The 20,290-nt window shown below is 36.0% G+C and overlaps 1 protein-coding gene across 4 annotated transcripts in view; it reads left to right on the plus strand.

Annotated features, from left to right (window-relative positions):
* The first annotated feature begins 1,906 nt into the window (after positions 1 to 1,906).
* Positions 1,907 to 20,290, plus strand: part of CTDSPL2 (CTD small phosphatase like 2) — a 99,279-nt gene continuing 80,895 nt past the window's right edge. For 3 of the 4 annotated variants that reach the window (XM_051977240.1, XM_051977238.1, XM_051977241.1), the window contains exon 1: positions 1,909 to 3,304. The gene's annotated coding sequence lies outside the window, so the exon portion shown is untranslated. Of the gene's footprint in view, positions 3,305 to 20,290 lie in introns of all 4 variants that reach the window. The other variant, XM_051977242.1, reaches the window with a different exon arrangement.

The following is a 20,290-nucleotide window of genomic DNA, read 5'->3' on the forward strand; positions in this document are numbered from 1 at the left end:
ATCATAGTCTGTATTCCTAGCTTCTGTTTTCATTGACTTTCATTTTCAAATTCATTCTCCCTCTACCCCCATTAACCCAGGGCACCATTTCTTATAACAAAAAAAAAAAAAAAAAAAAAAAAAAAAAAAGTCGGGGAAAAACAATTTAATTCATCAGCTGAGTTTGAAAGTATATGCAGTATATAGCTTACAAATTCTTAAAAAAAAAAAGGGGGAGGTGAATTTTCCCTTTTCAAACCTAATTGTATACCACTCAGCTTCATCTTTTTGTTTTTTCCATTTATATTGTCATTATGTGCATTTTTTTCTGTTTCTTCCCAAGGAATCTGATTGCTTCATATTCTCTGTTTCTTAAAGCACTGTCATATTTTATTTATATATCACAATTTATTTAGCTATTCCCTAATCCAGGATATCTCCAAAGTATAATCTCCAAAGGAAGATTACAGCATGAAACCAAAGAACTGATCACACAATTAACTACTCTCATAGTGGAAAAATAAGCTGGGCTGCATCCCTCTCATAGGCCCTATAACAATCAGTTGTAGGGTTTATCTCCAACTCAACCACATTTACCTCTTTACTTACTGTCCTTGGGTCATTCCCCACTTCCTAAACTGCACAATAGTTCTTGAATCCGTCCTTCTATATTGCCCTGAGAGCAATTACAATGTAACTATGACCCAGTCATTACACTGCAGTAGCTGAACCTGTGCTATAGGAAAACTCTTGCTCCAATAAATAATCCTCTTTCCTCCTCCCTTCCCCCATTATCTCCCATCATCTAACTGCACAAACTCTGAGTTCTGCAGTAGTGGCAGGTAAGAGCCCCATCCCAACTCCATTTTTAATTTGGTTGGGAAAGAGTGAGTCACATGATATGGTGGTTAGGGATAGGTTTCTATATATACTGCAGATTCCATAACTTTTCTTCCCTCAAACACTTCCCTCTTCTGTCTGAACTTATCTTGAGGGCAGCACTAAGCAGCATAGCTCTGAATTCTAAGGATGTGGATCAAATTCTGCCTCTAATATTCCCCATATTATCCAGGGCAAGTTACTTTACTCCCTTGGGCTTCAGTTTCTTCATTTATAAAAATAAATGGCTGGATGTAGATGCCCTGCAAGTACACTTTCAGCTCTAGCTCCACAATCTATCATCATTTTGGTCACAAATTTGATACTCTCTGGCTCATCACCTTCCAATTCTCATTCCTCTTTCTCCAACCAATCCCCTTTACTCCACTCACAGGGTAAGCACCTTTTGCATGGACTATTGCAATGGCCTCCTGATTGATCTGGTTCTCCACCCAACTCTGATCCATCCTCCACATCCCTGACAAAGTGATTTTTCCTAAAGTACAGGTCTTGACATATCACACATTCTACCCATCTGCCTCCCCTCTCAGTAAATTCTAGTGGCCCATTATTGACTTTACGATCAAATATAAACTCTTTTGTATGGCATTAAAAGCCCTTCAAAACTTGGCTCCAGACTATTCAGTTTTTGTTGTTTTGTTTTGCTTTTTACTCTTCCTCTGGGATCTCTTAAGGTCCAGCTAAACTGCTTGTTTTTCCTCACATTCATGTAAAAATAGTTTTAAAGTATCCAAACACGAATAGGAACCTAATTTATTAACTATTAAGCAAAACCATGTGAAAGAAAATAAGGGGAATATAGAAACAGAAGAAACGTCAGAAATCCAATACTGGTAGAGCTAGTATTCAAACTCAGGTCCTGTACCTAACATCTTCCCACTAGATCCCGAAGCACTGGTGATTTGGTAAACATTTCACCACTGATTTCTGGAACTGTCACTAGGATTCTGACGATCTGTGATCTCCAGACGTTTCTGTTAAACAAGGATTACCCAAACAGCAAGCTCTCAGTAAATATCCTAATCACACAGAGGGTTTCTTGGCGAAGCATTTTTTTTAATCAATGAAAGGCTTTAAGGATCAAATGGACTAATAAGAACTAGCTGGGTCGTTATCGTAGGACGAAAAGAGGAAGAAGACAGAATTCCAAGTATTCAACTTATCCTGACTCCCTGGAGGGGCTAGTTGCAAAGTCCACGGGAAATAATAGATATAAAAAAATGAACCCTATTAGCTTAAAAAAAAAATATTAAAATGCAAGGCTTTCGTGTCGTTCTGGTAGGTACCACAGAGTGGCTTTGCAAAGCTCGATGTTTGCACCTTTGCAAGAGAGTAGGGCTCCAAGATGGTTTAGAATTGGGGGAAGGGCGGGTTAAGAGGCGGGTTTACCCGAATATTTGACTCTGGAATGGTGCAAGTCGAGTATCAGGTAGTCAGTCAGGTGGTGGCCAGGTTGGTAAAGGGAGTGGGATATGCGATCTCAGCGGGGGCCCAAGTAAGCCCAGGCAGAGGAAAGAAGGAGGGCAGCTTCGTGGATAAGCCAAGAACGAATTCCCAAAGCAATTATGACGCCACGGCAACCCAGCTAGACAGACGTCAAAGGGCGCGAGGCACAGGCAGCCCCAAACCGAGCTAGGAGCCCCAAGCCGCCTGCCTGCCAAACCCGCACACTGGAACACTAAGTCAGCGTCCTTCTTCCGCGCGCCAGGCGCCGGCCCCGCCCCCGCAGCGCACCACCCCCGCGGGGCTGCTCTGGTCCCACCTCCCGGCTCGTGGGGTCGCTCGGAAGCCACAGGGCCACGGCGCGCGACGTCTCCCTAAGGCCCGCCCACAGGACGAGGGCGCGTTCTCCTTCTCCTCCCCTCCCCGCCCCAGCAGTTCCGTTAGCAGCAGGAGGAAAAACCGTCCTCCCGGTCCCCGCCCCCTCGCCCCCAACGCTTTACTCCCTACTCCCCCCGCGACCACAACACAGCCGGCTACGGAGGCCCCTAACGTACAAATATCCCTCTCCCTGTCGTAGGTCCTGTACTCCTGCCGCTCCCTCTGGTCCTAGGGCCCTCCGGCCAACTGCTGTCCGGAACTTAGGCCGGTTCCTTCAAGAGGTAGTAGCTCCTGATTCCCGTCACGGAAACCGGAGTCTCCTCAGCTGCTACGGCCTCTCCCAACCCTTCCCCCCACCTCGCGGAATTGTGGCGGGAGGGGGAGGAGGGAGCCAAGGCGCCTGCGCGGAGAGGCCGCTCTCCATCCGGGTCTCTGTCCGTGCGGTGCAGCAGGTCGGTAGGCGGGAAATGGCGACTGGCTGAGGGAGCTGCTGTTGCTGCTGCTGCTACTGCTGCTGTTGCGGGGGAAGCGGGAGAGACACCACACGGTGCGCAGCCGGGACCGCCGCCGGAGTCCGAGGACACTTTTCTACCGTCACAGTCAGGTAATCCCCCTCCCCGGGAACGGCTGCCGCCGCCGCCCCCAACCTCTGCCCTCCGCCTCTTCCCGGGCCCTTCCTGCCGGGGTCTCCTCCCCCTCTCACCCGGGTCCTGCTGCGGCTCCGGAGTCTCCGTAGGCAGGCGCTTTAGTGCCTCGTGCCTCCGGTGTGTGGAGCCGCTTGCTTCTGGACTTTTCCCCCGGGGATCGGGTAGGAAAGCTTGGTTCCCGCCAGCTGCATTCCCCCGGGCTGCGGCCTGTGTTGTTGTTTGACGGGGAGAAATGTGTAATGTGCGGCCCCTTCACCTCTTGTAGCCCCAGCCTTGGTTGCTGCTCTAGGCCTTAGGGAGGTGAGGGTAAATATAAATAATTTTTCTGCCGTGCTCAAACCAAGTGTAAGTGTGAGGGTGTAAGTGTGTATATGTACATATAGAAGAGAGAAAAGTGTGTGTGTGTGAGCGTGTGTGTGCGTGTATCCATTCCTCCTGTGGATCTTGCTTTAGGGGGCGTTGCTCTCAGCGGCATCTCAATTTTTATAAACATAACCCCAGGGGGTCAGAGGTGGATTGGACCAATCGTTTTTCCAAGTCCTTTTACCTACTGAACCCATTCTCAGATTGTCTTTTTTTTCCGTTCCCCTCCTCCAAGAGACCAAATAGCATTGACTAGTATGCTAGGAAGTGAGAATAAGAAGGTAGCTTTTTAGACTGACACTGTGGTTTCATGCTTGGTGGCATTTGCCTGCCTTTCGGCATTAAATATCAGGGTTAGGGTTCATCTCTGAGCCCTTAAACAGACAAACTTTTCTAAATAAGACCTCTCTTAGTCCTAGGAACATATAAATGTAATGGGTAGATGGAGTGACTAAGAAAACCTTTACTGTTAAAAACCTTCGTAAAAACTGCCGGGATGTTTTCAAAGGAGGTGTACTTAATTAGTTGTGAAGCATAATTAGTCACCCCCAAGGCAGATACTTTCTGGTCCCCACCCCACAAATTCTGCTCATCCTTGCATGTACAAATTAGTACTCTGAATAATGATAGGTTTATTGGTATAGTTTTCAATTTACCTTTAAGTTATATAATGTTCTTCTCTCGTTTCTTTTCACTCATTCTTGCTTATTTTCTTCTTCTCTACTTTCCTCTTCCCCCAAAAAAAGTCTTGCCAGATTTTAAAACTGGTTTGTAGTTGTACTATTATTACTACAAATAGCAAATTAAACTGCCTTTATTTGACACGTTCCTAAATATTGCAGCGGGGAGTATATGAACTTAATTCATAAAGACAAGTTACAAAGAATTTTGTAACTGGTATTACTGACTGGTTTGTGTCTTAGTCATAGTTTCTACTTTTATCCTTTTGTAGCAGTTTAAAAATCAAGATGTGTGATTTCTATGCGTGTGTTGGGTTTGTTTTGTTTTTGTTTTTATTACAGCCATTGAAATTAGTGACAAGAGTTTTTTATTTGTCAGATTACAGTCAGCTCGCATAAATGAAAACATAAATGTTATCTGGCCCATCTATGAAACCTCACATTTACAGGAATGTTATTAAGAGATCGGAAGTGGCAAAAATCATTATCCCTATTATTTCATAGTTAAAGTTTGCCCAAGGTTACATGGTGAGTCATTGACAGAACTTTAGGTGTATGTTATGTTAATTAGAGTAATTTATAAATAAAGTGAAACTCAATTTCCCCCTTTCCAAACATTGAGATTCTTGTGTTTATTCCTAACTAGTATGGTTGTAAGTAGTGGAAGTATTTATGCCACTTGTTAAAATGTTTATTTAAAAAAAAGTTTAAATGAATTTTTGAAAGTGAGTTATATTATCCTAGTGTGGAGAATAGTATTCCCTTTACTTTACTTTTGTACTTGGGTGATCCTATTAGGTAGTTTTCAAGGCATTCATGTACTTAATTTCATTTTACATGTAGCTGAATGAACTTGTAGAATGATGCTCTTGAGAATTTCATAGTCATTGAGGAATTAAATTCTTCACATGGGAATTTTCTTTCAGTATTATTTTGAAGGATACATTATTTGGTTTCAGTTGGACTACACAGAAATGCAAAGGGCTTGATTTGTTTTTTGCTGTACTTTGACAATTCTATTCTTTGTAGGGACTTTTCTTCTAAAACTCTTGGGCATTTAATTTCAGATTAGGGTATCTTCATTCAGTAAGTGAAGAAATCGAGCTTTTAGGTTGGTTGTCCCTTTCCCAAGGTCATCAAGCCAATCTGTAACACAGCTGAAGACATTAGAATTGTCAAGTTTCTGATTTCATGTTCATGACTTCCTCCTTCAGACCAGTGCCAAACAAATTGATGAAATGTTTAAAAAAAAAAAAAAAAAAAACTTGTATCTGTTCAAAAAAAGACTAGCTTTGCTATTAAATTAGGGTAATTTGTCTCCTGTGTAATGAATGAAAGTATGAAAAATATTTTTGAGATAATTATAAAGTGATTTATGGTCCTTTGAGAAAAACTATCTAGTTAAGATTAGGATTTTTTTTTTTAACCATGGCTTACCCTTCTTATCACGAGTTGAGAAACTTGAAAGTATACATTACTATAGGTTTAAAAGTTTTTCACCAAAAAGTGGTCTACGCAGATTTTCTAGGAAAGTAGAACATAGGGCTTGCCAGTTCTCTGCTGGGTTGTCTACTACATGCTTGGTAATTTGAGGATGAGAAGATAGTAGGAAGTGCAAAGGCAGCTCTAGTTTGTCCTTTGCTTAATTAACATTTATCATAAGAGAGTCTATAGGGAAAAACCAGGTATCAGTAACAATGGATATATGGTTGGATGGTTTAGATTAAATATAGTCAGTGCCAAACATGTAGACAGAGTGAGTAACCAGGGATGAAATACAATTTTAGGAGCACCAAGCCCTAGAGTAGATGTAAAGGTATTTGTTTTTTAAATTATTGGTCACAACTGTGCTAAAGCATAGTCTCCAAGTAGTCCCCTTGTGCCTTATTGGCACACATTTGAATATAAATTTGTTTAATTGACAGCTTAAATAGCAGGGATGCTAAGGCACTTGGACTGAAGAGGAAAGGGTAAGTTTTTAAAAGTAGGGAAAGGGATGTAAAGTTTTACTTCAGTGGGATGATTCAAGATAGCTGGATGACAGCTAACTTGGTTTAAAAACTAGGTTAAAAGTTCTTCTAAAAATAAGCCATTTAACTTAGTATGACTACTTGGCCTTAAAGCTTTTTATAACGTACGTGTGTGTGTGTGTGTGTGTGTGTGTATTTTTGTAGCCAAAAATTATACACTGAACTGAAAGGGATCATTTTTATCTTCTTGATCATCTTACAACATGCATATTATTATTAAAGATCCATATTAAGGAGACTTTGAACATTAATATGTTAATATTTGAGTTGTGGAATAGGAATAGAACCTGGTTATATTAATATTCAAGATAATAATCACAACCTAATCTTTAATTTTACATCTGTTTGGGTCCTAGATTATATACACTAGGCATCTTTCAGATTATATAGACTTTCAATATGTAGATATATCCCATTTAATCCATAAGAACCTGATAAAAGATTTTTTTCAATCTGTACCTGTTCTCGGTGGTATAGGGAAATCCCAGTGAGAAAACGTCAATGCAATTATCTGTTTTGCAATTTATAGTGTTATATAGTAGTGTTGCCTAGGAGTATTAAAGGTGATATAGTCCCACAGCTGGACTATGCCATGATGTTTCTCTAGATATGAAGCACTGCATTTTCATAGTTTTCTTTTAGTTTCATAGAAAACTAAGCAGGAGATAGGTTTGTGTTTGTATGAAAACAAATTAGATGAAACAACAGTGTCCTTAATTCATTAAGTTGTAAATATGAGGTATGTTCTCTGGTTATCCAAAATTCAGAAAATAAAAGTTTAAATTAGAGTTTTTATTTTGATGATAATAATTATGACTTCACTCATGAAGGAAATGGGAGTGTGTATGTATGTATATAAGCCATTAATCCTTAGAGGAAATTTTTATCATTTCTCCATAATATCAATTATGACAAACTTCAGGGATGCATGTTTAGTGGACCATTTAAAAAATGTTAGCTGCTGAGGTTTTAAGTGAACTTAAAATACTGAATTACCAGAGGTTACTTTTGAACATTTTTGATTTATTAGAAATTATTAAAGTGCATATCCACTAATAGATTCTATGGATATAGAAAAAAAATTTTTTATCTTTTTGAACTAACTTACTCTAAATAGTCCAAAAACAAAGCAAGACTGATTCCCACACTTGCACCCTCCCAACCCTGCCCCCCAGTCAAAAAGGTTAAGGCTGTGAAAGAAGTCAGGATTTTAAGTTTATTTTTGTTGTAAAGCATTTTAGGATGTAACCAATAATTTTTTTTAAATTATTTTTCAAATAATTAAGTTTTTTAAATTAATTATCACAGGGCAGCTAGGTGGCACAATGGATAGAGCTCCAGCCCCAGGAGCTCCTGAATTCAAATTTGGTCTCAGACACTTAACATTTCCTAGCTGTGTGACCCTAGGCAAGTCACTTAATTAAATTTTTTTGCCTAAGGCAATTAGGATTATCACCTAATCTTTTAATCATTTTCCAATATGCCTCACCTTCTTCCCAGTCCTTTTTAATAAAAGAAAAGAGGGTGAAACTTAAGTAAAACTACCTACCAGATGAATCAAGTCTGGTGTAGTATGTTGTCTTCTACCTCTGCAAAGAAGAGAGGTAAATTGTCATATATCTTTTTTGCAAAATATTTATATTTTGAAAAAATTATTGCTGCTCCTTGGCTAAAAAATTATTCAAACTATATAAGCTTGGGTTAATTAAGTAAAACATCAGTTTTTGGTAATACTTGCTAACTTGCCCTTTTTACAAATCCATGATTATCCTAATGAATTGGAAAGTATTTCCCAAGAACCTCATAACCTTTGTTAAATGAAATAAAATCTTCAATTTTCTAAGCTAACTGCAGAATGAATCTGATATATAACAGATATGTACTATGTAGCTTCTAAATAAAAGGTTACATCTGTCTCTCAATTATGAATATGATGCATAAGTAGCTATGTATGTCGATTACTTAAATCTATCATTTCCACTCAGTTTTTTTCATCATTTATTCTATCTCCTACTTAGTTTTATATAGCAGCAGGGTTGACTCTTTGCTTTGCCAGTAATGTGAGACATGAGAGTACATGTGTGTGTATATATGTCTGGTCTTTACTATTTGATATGAAACTGAATAGTAGAAAATTATTTCAACCATTTTGTTAACTTAGATAAGGCCCTAAACCCTTTGAATGACTTTAAGAATTTTTTATCAGGAACTATTAATTATTGGTCAATATCTGTTGCTTGTTTTCCTTCCTTTCATAGCTTACTATTATAATCATAAGACCCAAAACTTTAGACCTAAGAAGTCCAGTCCCCTCCTTTTCAAGGTTGGAATCTGACTTGGAGAAGTGCCTTGCTCAAAGACACAAAAGGCTGATGGAGGATTTGAACCTGGTTCCACTCCAATGATGCTTAATAACACTCTATCATTGTTAAATAAACATTTTTATAGAAAATTATAATTTTTAGCTTACCTTAATGTTCTGAAATGATGCTTGCTCCAGTATATAGTGGATCCTTAGCATGGTGCATGGTACATAGTAAGTACTTAATAAATGTTTGTCAATTAATTGAAGTTGAAAATTATCGATGAATTTGGAAGGTTATTGAACCAGTAGTCACATTTTTCCTCTTGGTAAGATTAGCTGAAAACTACTTACCTAGGAAAACACTTGTTTTTGTGAAAATTTTTGAAATTAAGTTCACCTTGTTAATTTATATATTGGCAGTGCTCTAAATTTTCAAATATATGTTCAAAAATCTTTACTTGGAGTTGTTGTCTTGAATAGGAAGCCTATTAGTTTGTGAACAGGTGGCATGATGTTAAAAAAAAATTACTTTTTTTTTTTTTTTTTTTTTAAGAGCTCTAGTTACTACTGGTTCCTTTAAGTTTTTTTATTCTTGCTGAAATAATGTCCTTTGAATTGGCATATATTTTCTTGTACTTAAGCCATTTTTTACATAACTTGTCATTTAGCAAGTATATTTAGGAATTATTGCAAAAGCACCAAATTATTAGTAGTTATTTATTTTGAAGCTTTATGTGATAGTAAAACTGTATGCAACTTATCTCTTGCAGCTAGAAAATTAACACTTCTTAGAAAAAGAATTTTTGTTACTTTGATGTTTTCAGTAAGATTCTGCTGCTTTTCTCTCAATCAATTCAGAAATATTTACTTAGCACTTCCTATGTGCCAGTACTATGCTAGGGTTTGGGAAGTTTTTAAGATGCACACAGTCTTTCAGAGAGACAACAGTTATATTTATAAATAAATATGTAATAAAATTTAAGATGGTGGTGGAAAAATATTAAGATGAGAGATCAGGAAAGGCTTCATGTAGGAGGTGATGCTTGAGCTGAACTTTGAAATGATGGGTTCTGAGAGGCAGAAGTGAGAAAGCAGTACATTCAAAATCTATGTAAAATCATAGAATATAAGATGGAATGTTAGGGAAGAGGGGACAGCAAACAAGCCAATTTGGCTAGACCATAGAATGAGTAATGTATAGTAAGTCTGGAGGTAGATGGTAAAGGGTTTCACATATCAAAAGAATTTGTATTTGACCTTTGAGGTGACAGGAAATCACTGAATTATCTTGAATATGGAAGTCACAAAGATGAATTGTTTTAAGAATACTAAGATGCAGTGTTTTAAGAATACTGCATTTAAAAATAAATTAATTAAAAAAAAAAAAGAATACCATTTTAGTAACTATGTGGAGAATAGTTTAGAGAAGGAAAGATTAGGTCCAAAGTACAATTAGAAGGCTATTGCAGTAGGCTGAATGAGAGGCAATGCAGGGCTCAAAGTAGATAGTAACTGGATGCGGATGCAAGAGTTGTGGATTTAACAAGACTTGGCTAGTGGTTTCGTGGGGTGGGGGGGGGGGGGGGTATGATGAGTGAAAAAGTGAGGATGACTTCAAGATTGGGAATTTTGGCAGCTGGAAAGATGATAGTATCCTGGACCAAAAAAAAGGAAATTCAGAAAGCAGGTTGGGTTGTAAGTGATTGGAGAGAATGGGTTATATTTGAGATGCCTAGAATATCCAGTTGAAAAGATTTCATAAATTGCTTGTTGTTAGTAACATACTGGAGAGGAGGGACATAGTACTATGACAGGGTAAATTATTGGGACTAAATGGACTAGCTAGGGCATTTTTATCATGTAGGTAGCATTGATTAATGCCAGATTTTTTTTTATTGTTTTCAAAAAGCTCTTTGGTCATGAGTAAGCCAGCAGCCAACACAGTATGAGCTGAGTTGAACTCATATAAATTGTGAGTAAATAAAAATATCTCATTTGAAGAAAAATCATTTTAAAGTTGCAAAGAAACTTCTAAGACAATCTATTCCAGCTCTCTCCAATTTAGATAAGGAAAACCTAAGGCACAGCAGAGAGGAAAGAATCAGACATTTCTATAAAATGTGAAGTTATTTGCTTTTTTTTTTTTTTTAAATTTCAAAGCAAACAATTCTTGACAAGTGTTTCTGATCATATTTAGTTTTTAACTCTAAAATGCTATACCATAGTATTTCGCAAATGTTTCTTCTTGCTATTGTTTACCATGTAGAAAAACATTTCAAAATAATTAAGGATTATTACATAATAATTATTTAGAGGAAGATAGAATGGAATTTATGGCTAGTACATTACATACTACAGCCTTATTTCTGCCTTACATGATTTTTAAGTTATAAAGGAAGATGAAAGAAGCTTCTTCCCTCTTCATTTGACTGGGAGAAGTAGTGGGTAGGTCAAAGTAGCCTATGGTATAGACAACAACTAGAGCTGCTTGGGCTTAGTATGGATTGTTCAGTGTATTGTTCAGTGTAGAAAAAAAAAATTATTTTAAGGCAGTTCCATAAAATGCCAGTACTGCTTTAGAAAATTGTCAACCATTTAAAGTAGTAATTATTTCCTTTTACTTACAAATTATATTTTAAATTTCTATTTAACAGAATGTCATGCTTCTTTCTAAGTCCTTCACAATACCTTGTTTCTCTCCCAGTAAGATACTCAATAAATAACTTAATTATGAACATGATCCATCTTTTCATTGATGTTTTTAGCAGTTTGCTTGTTGATGGAGGCATATCATGGTCTATCTCATTTTCCTTCTATAGCTGTCTTGATTTTTATCTTGTATCTACTTTCTTACGTGTGATGATCTTAAAGTACTATTTGCACCATCAAGAAAGTAAAGAGCACTAGGTTGTTCCTGAGCAACTTTGAGGAACAACATGGTGCAGTGTCAAAGATGCTGGTTTTGAAGTTTTAAGGATTTTGGTTTGAATTCCTATTCACTTTAATATCTTTAAGGTGATGGGCAAAATCACTTGGCATCTCTGGTTTTTAGTTTCCTCTGTAATATAAGGTGGTTGGATGGCCTGCTAGTTCTAAATTCATGTTTCTGTGATTGAAGGTGATTTGTTTTTTTAATTTTTATTTTTTTGCTCTTATTTTTTGATGCAGTATCCAGATTATTATATATAGCAAAATATATGTAGTTTGTGGTTGTTTCTTAACTGTAATCATAGTATGTGTTTATATAAGACAAACTGCAGCCATTGTTCTTCATTTCATTCACAATCTGGATATAGGATTGCTGAATGAGAAAAGAAAACTTAAAAGTTTAAAGAAATCTTATAGGATTTTGTTGTAGTTATGGCTTACTTTGCCAAATTTTCCATTTTTTTTCATCAGTCAGTTTAGGGATATATGTTGGTAGGATCAAGTAACAGTGAGTACCCAATTTGCAGTGCTTAGCCCTCTTCCTATTTATCAATAATTCAGTAAACATTTCAGTTCAACCTACATACATTGGAAGTACTCTGCTTTTGGTCAGATGCTATCTAGAGTATTGTTTTCAGTACTAAGCATTATATTTTAAGGAAGACATTGATAAATTCATGCAGAGTTAAAATATAGGCTATTGGGGACAGTTGAAGAAATGATTGAAATTAGCCCAAATAAAGGACTATACAAAGGATGACCTATCTCGTTAAGTATTTGAAGGACCACTTTATAGAAGAGGCTTTGGACCTGTTTTGCTTGGCTTTACAAGATAAAACTAGGAGTAATGGGAAGTTGGAGATATTGAAGTTTGATAAAAAGAAAAACTTAACAGTTGGAACTATCAAAAATGGAATGACCTGTTTGAGAAGTAAATGATAGTTCCCCATCATTGGAAGAACTTCAAGAGTAAGTAAACCTAAGACACATACTGTAACTGGGATTCCTGTTTCAATATCATTTGGACTAGATGATTTCTAAGATCTTTTCCAATTCAGAAATAATGTATATTTCTGTAAGACTCCTCTGAGCTCTGCTGTTTTGGGGAACAAATTTGGAAACCTGACTCTGGCTCTCTGTCTTGTAATAGCAAACTAATTAGCATTTCCCTAGTCTCTCTTTTATCTTTTACATAGTTGTCAAAATAATTTTGCTAATGTGCTGGTCTCTCGTGCCCTTGCTAACTTACCTTCAGTAGTTCATTATGACTAATCCACAGAATAAAATAGAAATGCATTAGACTGGCCTTTAAGGACTTTTGCAGACCTACTGGAATTTACTTTATAAGCTTTAGTTCATTCTCCTTTTTAGGCATAGTTATCTTCAGTCACACTTAACTGCTAGCCATTCTCCTTTCTCATTTCCTATTGTATCCTCTCTATTTATTCCTCTCCAGCTTCCCCATGCCTAGGATACATTTTCCCCCATTAGAGTGTAAGCTTCTTTGAGGCCAGGCATTGTTTTTCTTGACACACCATATAGTATCTCATATGTCAGAGGTCTTTAATAAAAATGTGCTGAATTAAAATTTTATTTAGTTGTGGTATTGGAATTGACAATTATTTAAATTTTCAGAAAAGAGAAAATAAGTACAATTACTTATTTCTCTTCAAACGGATGAGCATTTACCAAATAATTATATATTTTAGTATAACAGTTTTTCTTGGGACATTTGCAGATCCTATCTTGTCTAAGAAATGGAATAAACTAGATAATCAGTTTTAAAAGTTTTTGTAAAAATATTAAGCTGGAATCTGTGCATACTCTTTTATTCAGCAGTGTTTCTACTGGGCTTATACCCCAAAGAGATACTAAAGAAGGGAAAGGGACCTACATGTGCCAAAATGTTTGTGGCAGCCCTGTTTGTAGTGGCTAGAAGCTGGAAAATGAATGGATGCCCACCAATTGGAGAATGGTTGAGTAAATTGTGGTATATGAACGTTATGGAATATTACTGTTCTGTAAGGAATGACCAGCAGGATGAATACAGAGAGGACTGGCGAGACTTACATGAACTGATGCGAAGTGAAATGAGCAGAACCAGGAAATCATTATATACCTCAACAATGATACTGTTTGAGGATATATTCTGATGGAAGTGGTTCTCTTCTATAAAGAGAGCTAATTCAGTTTCAGTTGATCAAAGATGGACAGAAGCAGCTACATCCAAAGAAAGAACACTGGGAAATGAATATAAACTGCTTGTATTTTTGTTTTTCTTCTCGGGTTATTTATACCTTCTGAATTCAATTCTCCTTGTGCAACAAGAAAACTGTTTGGTTCTGCACACATATATTGTATCTAGGATATACTGTAACCTATTCAACATGTAAAGGACTGCTTGCCATCTGGGAGAGGGGGTGGAGGAAGGGAGGGGAAAAATCGGAACAGAAGTGAATGCAAGGGATAATGCTGTAAAAAATTACCCTAGCATGGGTTCTATCAATAAAAAGTTATTAAAAAAAACTTTCCTGGAAAAAAAAAAAAAAGAAAGAAAATATTAAGCTGGAGTTCAGTTTCCCAAAGTTGGGCAGATTAACAATTACAATAATAAAAAATCAACAGTTATTTTTACAAAGAGCTTTTCATAATATACTCAGCTGAATATTGTTCCAGAGCTTTAAGTTGATCAGGAAAACTTGGTGGGGTGTGTGGGTGTGTGTATGTGTGTGTGTGTATTACTTAAACCTTTTTATTTTCAAAACATACATGGGCAATTTTCAATATTCACTCTTGCAAAATCTTGTGTTACAAATTTTTTTATTCCCTTCCCCCAACCCCTTTTCCTAGATGGCAAGTAAGCCAATATGTGGAAAACTTTTTTTTTTTTTTTTAACTAGGTTTACCGAAAATGTCAGTATTGAAAAGTGCCATAGAGTCTCATGTTCAAAAATGAGGACAAAAATAATATGGGATTCTAAACTTCAATAAATTTAAATGCATTTGGATAAGACCATTGAAAGTTTGTTTAAATTTCGAATTGTAGCATATTCTTTATAATTCCTTTGATTTTAAGAGCAGTTTTTGTTAATTTAACTGATTTCTTGAAGATGTTAATAGTAGATGGTTGATTTACCAGTTTTCGGGAATAAGTAGTTAATATATAATCAATAGAGAGGGTTCCACTTGGAGAACTTTCTCATATTATAGCTTATCATTCTACCTTATTGAATCTTTTTTCCTCAAATGACCTCTTCCCTTTTCATTTTACATTTTTTAAAATGCAGTTTTTGTGATGAACTTGACACTTTTCAATAATGAGGTGATTCAAGGCAATTCCAATATACTTGTAATGGAAAGTGCCATCCACAGCCAGAGGGAGACATGAAGACTGAATGTGGATCAAAGCATAGCATTTTCACCTTTTTGTTTGTTTTTCCCCCCTTTTGATCTGATTGTGTAAGTGGGGGGTGGGGGGTGCGGGCATAATGATAAATATGGAAATTTAGAAGACTTGCCCATGTTTAACCTATTTCTCATTGCTTGCTGTTTGAGTGAAGGGAAGGGAGAAAAATTTGGAACACAAGGTTTTGCAAAGATTAATGTTGAAAACTGTCTTTGCATATATTTGGAAAAATACAATACTATTAAAAATAAAATTCAGTTTTATTTCCAGTTCCAAATTCTTTTTTCCTTTTTGTCCATTCCTCACCTATAGAGAAGTCAAGAAGAAGAAAACTATATACATATACAAATAGTGATGAAAAAAAATCCTGCATTATCTGAGTAGAGAGAAAAGAAATGCCTTGATTTATACTCTTATTACTTCTAATCCTTTGGAATTGTGAGTCATCATTATATATTGATTTCTATTTGAGGAGGGGTGATTAGCATGTTTAATCATGAGTTTAATCAAGAAGTTATGTTGGTTATTGTATTGATCAGAGTTAAGTTTTTCAAAATTGTCTTCACAATGTTGTTAATATACAAATTGTTCTGAATTTGGTCACTTTCTTCTATATCAGTTCATCCAAGTCTTCTTAAGAGTTTTTCTAAAACCCCCATCTCCATAGTGATTTCTTATAGTATAACAGTAATACTCCATCATATTCATAAACAGTCATTCAGGCCATTCCTCAATTGATGGGGGTCTCTTCAGTTTTCATTTTTTACTGTCACAAAAAAAAAACCCCTTTTATAAACATATTTTGTACATATAGGTCCTTTTCTTCTTGTATCTTTTTGGGATATAAACCTAGTATTGGTATTCCTGGGTGAGAGGGTATTTACAGTTTAGTAGTTTTGTGGCTCAGCAAATACCCCACCAGTGTGACATAAGTTCCCAGTCATTGTAATTATTCAAATTGTAGCTTGGTGGTCCTCAACCTGTGGATATTATAAAAGGACTCCTGACTGGGCTAGGACTAGCTATGTATTTGACAAGACACCTCTGCCTCTGAATCTACAAATAATAAAAGGTGAATGTTACACAAAATAGTAAAATACAACTTGTTTAAGAACCAAAAAAAAGTTGCATAAAATCAACTAAGAGTAAATACATTCAAGGAGCTTGATAATTCTGGTAAGGTGTCAAGAACATCAACTAAGCAATCAAAATTTTTAGTGTCCTTGTAGTATAAATAATCAGTCCTCTATTATTTCTTCTATGAGAGTCACTAAATAGATGGAAGTGTCAGCTCTGTAGCCAGAAGACCTGGGTTTAATTCTTTGATAGATGCTTGCTCTGTGACTAAGTATTCAATGCCATAACCAGTGGTCTCCAGACTTTTTTGAATATGTACCTCTAATATATGCATATTTATGTAATATAGACTTAATATCTACATCACAAAATTTTTAAAAATTGAAAACTGTGATGCAGTGATTCTTGTTATTATAAGTTACTTATTATTATACTTGGCTTTAAGTACTCCTATATATGCATATTTGTGCAATATATACTTAATATCTACATCACAAAATTGTAAAAAATTGAAAACTGATGCAGTAATTCAAAGGTCTATTTGTAAGTTACTTATAATACTTGTTTTTAGTAATGGTTGTTGCTGAAAAAGAAACTCCACAAAGATACATAGATCCAACTGGAAGAAATGTGTCATTTATTGTGCTTTCTAAATCATTACACTCATTTTTCATTCTCATACGCAAATTATCCAGAGGTTTTTGTTGAAATTCAACTAGTAGATTTCCATTCTTCCTTAATGCCAATAATGTTTTAAAACTAATCAGAGGATTTTGAATTTTTGTATTTTTCATAAATGGATTCAAACTCACTGCAATGGAAGAATTTATATTATTTGGAAGAATTTTTAATAGGTTATGATTGTTTCCAAATTTTTAAAATATGGAAATATGAGTTTTTATAAGTGGCATATTTACCAGGTTTTAGCATCCAGAAAAGAGTGTGGTGATAGTAAGAGGCTTGCTCAGGGGTAGGGCAAGAGTACTGGAAAAGAGTGATCAAAAGTGACAAATGATACAGGGAAGTAAGACTGATAACAGGCCTTTAAATTTTTTCTGATTAACAACTAAATTATTTTGGGGAGGGAGTTTAGAATTATGACTATAAAGTGACTAAAATGTATGTACTCTGACTCAGATATAAGAAGAAAGTCTTCACATATAACAATTTTTAAAGCAGCCTTTTTTTGTAGTAATGAATTGAAAATCAAGTAGATGCTCATCAACTAGGAGACTGCAAAATGAATTGTGATAAATGAATATAATGGAATATGATGACTACAGAGAAGAATGGAAAGACTGAAATAAACTCACTGGTTGCAGTCAATTTAAGCTGAGCCAAGAAAATGATGTTCAGTGACTAAAACAATGCAAATGAAAGGAAAAACCACTTAAGAATTAAAACTGCATGTTGTAAAATTACAAAGAACAAACATGACTCCAAAGAAAAGTTATGAGAAGTCATCTCCCACTTCTTTGCAAAAGTGGAAGGTGGTCTACAAGTATGAAACATTGCTTGTATCTTCAGATTTTTTCAGTATGTTAATCACTTTTGCTGACTTCCTCCCCTCCCCACAACACACACACCCTTTTCGATATATTCTCTATTGTATGTCATGGCTCTCTGAATTGGAAAGGTCGGGGAAACATTTAGGAGATGAAAATAAAAGGTATCAATAAAAAAGGTTATTGGTAACTTTAAAGGAAGCAGTTTCAGTTGAATGGATGAGTCCAGGATGATGATATTTAGAATCCGGGAGATAGGAAAGATAGTGGTACACTTGAAAGACTTAGAGGAGTTGGGAAGACAGTGGATTTGGAGAGTAGGAGATAATGTAATGTGATCTGCACTATAAATCACAACCCATCCACATTGTCTGTTCCATCTTGGCTCATCTGAAAGGAAAAGCATGGGGTGGGGCTATATAAGCTTGCCTCTGGGATTGTGTGCTCTACAGTGGGGGGAGAGAAAGGTATTTGTGTTGGACCAGATCTGCAGCTGGATTTCTTAGTGTGAAGTTAGGATGCAGCCTATTTACCTACCCTTAGATTATTTTTTTCTTTTCATGCTGCCCTTATGGATGTGGGTGTGAGTGTAAGGTGCATGACCCCTACTTTGGAAACCACTAGTGGGTCCAAGTAGTTTCTTAAGAATATTTTTATCTTTGAACAGAACGACCAGGAATATCCATAAAGATGAAATCACAGGTTTAGTGTACTAAGCCCCCAGTCCCAGATCCCCCCTCCCCCCGAAAAAAAAAAAGTCTTACATTAAATATTTATTTATTTAAATGTGGTTGGTAGAAGATAAAAGAAAATGTGAACCTTGTCAGAAAAAGAAACTCTTTTGCACAGGTGATTTTTTTGTTTCTCTTTTCATTTTCAAAATTTCATCTCTTTTGCACTTGTTTTTAGAGTTGCTAGTTTTTAATTTTATGTCATATATTTATAAATTGCATGGATCCTTTTTTTCCCTCTTTTTAACATAAATTTTCATAGATTTAAATTTTTTTCCCTGACAACTGCTTTGTCTAAGTTTGTGTTTGTTATTTCATTATTGTGATAAGTTTGACATTATTATTGATCATGTGATTTTTTTTCTTTCATTCAGGATGCCATTACTCAGGCTTCATATAGGTTTTCATATTTTGTTTATATTTTTTACTATTACTATTTTTGTTGATTTATGATTTGTAAAGGATGTTTATTTCTTCCACTTTTTTTGCATGTTTCTTTTATACCTAGAACTTGATATGTTTTTATAAAGGTTTTGTTTTATAAAGGGATATATACTAAGAAGATTACATATTCTTTAATATTCCTATTCTGAAGTGGCCATGGTTTAGTCAAATTTAGTTTTTCTAATGATTTGTCCAGCTCTATATTTTCCTTTATGATCTGTTGGTTTAATGTAGCTCCAGGAAAGGAATATTAAAGTCTTTTATTACCATGTGCTAGGCATTGTGCTAATTATGGGGATGCAAAGAGAAAATTGAAATGGTCCCTTCAAGTATTTTCTATCATAAAGGGAAAGAAATCCTTTGCTCGTGTGTATGTGCAGAATATATACAAAATAAACACAATTTAATTTTGGGAGAGAGAGCTCTTGTTGCTGAAGTGATTGGGGAAGGCTTTATGTAGAATGTGGCCCTTGATCTGAATTTTTTAGGGAAGCTAAGGATTCTTAAGAAGCAAAGATAAGGAGGAATAGAATAGCATTACATATCCTGGGTATTGGGCAGGATCAGCCAGGCCAGAAGACCTAAAAAAGCACTTAATCTCCCCAGTCCCTCCCTAATATTTGATGCATCTGGCTGTGGAATTATAAAAGGCAGTCTTTATTAGTGGCCATCGGGTTTTTTTCTCCTTGAGTTTCCTGATCAGTTCCTGATTGTTGAAGGGGGAGAGGTTTTTTTTTTTCCTTTTTAATAGATGTTTTATTCTTAAAACTGAATGCTTTTAATCTTTGTATCGTAAAGTTGGGTTTTAATTAGATTTTATGTCTTATAAATTCATTACATTTTTAAGGCTTTGAATCTACTTCAGGTTTGGCCCTTGCCCACGATACCTTAGCACTCCACTGAAGGTGGAGTGTTGTACATGAGAAAAGTCAAATGAGGATGGTTGTTTGAAACACAGTGTGAATAGAGGGACATGATATACAAGAAAAACTAAAAAGGAATGCAGGGACCAGGTTGTAAAGAACTTTAAATGCCAAATAGAGTTTATATCTGATTGTGTTTGAGCCACTAGAGTAGAGGAGTAATATGGTCAGGCTTATGCTTGAGTAAAATTTCTTTGGAAGCTCTGTGGAAGATGAATTGGAAAGAGGAGAAACTGGAGGCAGGAAAACCAAATAGGAAGTTATTGGGGTAGTCCAGGTGATAGATGATGAAATCCTGAATGGTGGTAGTGAGCGTGTGAGTTGAGTAGAAAGAAGATGAAAGATATGTGAGAGATAATATCAGGGGGATAGAGATAACTTGTGGAATGAGTAATTGAAGATGACTGAGGTTGCAACATAGGTGAGAGGAAGAATGGTAGAAGCTTCTACAGTAATAAGAAAACATCAACAAAACCATTCCAAAAAATGGGGGGAACGGAATGAATAGGAAACTGGATCTCATTACATTTGGCTTGTCAGTCATTCAACAA

The sequence above is a fragment of the Antechinus flavipes genome, chromosome 2 (assembly GCF_016432865.1).
Source record: "Antechinus flavipes isolate AdamAnt ecotype Samford, QLD, Australia chromosome 2, AdamAnt_v2, whole genome shotgun sequence".
Classification (NCBI taxonomy): domain Eukaryota; kingdom Metazoa; phylum Chordata; class Mammalia; order Dasyuromorphia; family Dasyuridae; genus Antechinus; species Antechinus flavipes.